Source organism: Aquarana catesbeiana, linkage group LG04, assembly GCF_042186555.1.
Source record: "Aquarana catesbeiana isolate 2022-GZ linkage group LG04, ASM4218655v1, whole genome shotgun sequence".
Classification (NCBI taxonomy): Eukaryota; Metazoa; Chordata; class Amphibia; order Anura; family Ranidae; genus Aquarana; species Aquarana catesbeiana.
Window position 1 is genome coordinate 433,050,802 of NC_133327.1, and position 2,056 is coordinate 433,052,857.

Here is a 2,056-nt window from a genome sequence, read left to right on the forward strand (position 1 = left end):
ATGCCTCCTTATTTCAAAATAATCACACAACAATGCAATAAAAGGTCATCAGGTCTCAGTCACGTACAAGCTACAGAAAAAATGCTACATCTAGAACCATCAAATAATTTTGACAGAAGAGTGGACCAGCACGTTAGCTATTTAAAATTTCCAAATGATGCATTTGTAGGTGAAAAAACTGCAACTGGCTGTATATAATGCTTCAATAACTGTGGTTTCTAACCCCAAAAATCAGTAGCATAACAGCATAAAATACAATAGTACAATTATATAACCTCTCATGGTAGTCACTACTCAGAAGTCAGCTTCCAGTTTTCTACATGCTCAAGGATATGAAAGTTGATGACCCTTCCTTCCTTCTGTCATCATTTTAACTCTATTACCCCCCCCCCCTTTGTTTATGATGAAGTTAACTCTTATATCCCAAAAGCAAAACCAAGAGGTAGGAGCAATCGGAACCATAAAGTTTAGATTATATACTAGTCTTCTCTAGCTGCAATTTCAGTTGCAGAAACTGCCAACCATGACAACTAGATGCTTCCAACTTATTAGCTATTTGTACGCCACAATAAAAAATAGCTTAATGCTCTTTTTCATATTCTCAGTTATAAGGCTGTAAATGTTGGAGCCATCTTATAATCACCTAAATGTATGTTTTTATGTGATCCACTTGTATATTTCTAAATCTCCTTTGGCTTGTAACGTATTAAGCACCACTTGTATTTAAACTATTTCTACAAAAAAAAAAAAAAAATCTATTGAAACTAAAATTGGATTTTTCACTTATTTGCTAAAGTTCCTTTCAGGTCAATAATGATAAAATGCACCACTGAACTTCTGAAATCCCCAAAGATTGCTTTCTCTCCTTCAGTACTACGGTGTAATCTTATCTGTCACTTTAGCAGAATTCAATTTTGTGCCCAAGACACAAGGTCCTTCAGTCAGTGACCTGTAATGGAATATGTTTTTATGCAATACAGAATTAGTAAATTATAGAAACCAAATCAGTAATCATTGTTCTTTGTTCCAGCTTCCTAAAATTCTGAAATTAGATTTGTAGTTGCACTTTGCTAACGAGCAATGACTTTGCATAAAACTAAGGTACCTGTAGATAGCTACCCAGTCCTTGCTCCCCTATATTGCTTAGGTGGAACAAAGCATCAGTGTAAGAACACATCCTATTCAGAAAACAGAGGCAACAGCCCAATGTAGGCAGGGCTCAAGTGACATCTTAAATAGCTATCTGCAAATGCCTTAAATATGCCTTTTTATCTTCTCTTTTTTACATCATTTTAATATTCATTAATAAATCATGTTCAAATTGAGCCCGTGCTTTCCCCATGAGACAAAGCAACAGGTTTTTTTTTTTTGTACGCCTTTAATTTGCTCCCCTGAGTCACCACAAGCAAGAAAAAGAAGCCCTGTGTAAGCTTCACACCACTCCAGTCAGAGCTTACTCGGGGTGTGAGGAAGGGGTGCGAGCCACATGCTTCTCCATACTTGGAAGTACCAGGTAATTGCTTTAAGTGGCTAGATGGCATGGCAGTGGAGCAAACGAGAGTGAGCATGTGCTGCCAGGTAGAGCAGCATTAAATACAGCTTTACTCTTAGTTTGAGTGAATATTACAATAAGTGTCTCACCACAAACTATAGCTGTGCCAAATACTTAATTTCACTTCAAGGCAGATTTGGGATAAAAAGTTTAACCGATTATGGTTTAAACATAGGACATAAATTTTCTCTTTATGTGACAAGTGGAAAATATGTTACAAAATGGAAGACCACTTAAAAATAGTAGTAGTAGAACAAAGTAAAAAATACTTGATGACACTCAGGTCAGATAAACACAAAATGGTATCCCCATTTGCCCAATTAGTGCCTGTAATGCAATATCTTATTTCAAAGAGATTTGCAAGGGCTTTCAGTAAACTGCTACCCTACCTAAAATTTTCACAGTGAATATAAATGTTAACTAGAACAGGTCTTTTGAAAACATGACTATTCCAACTTTAAGGCAAACAAAAGCAGAGACATATACAAAAAGAAAAAAAAAATA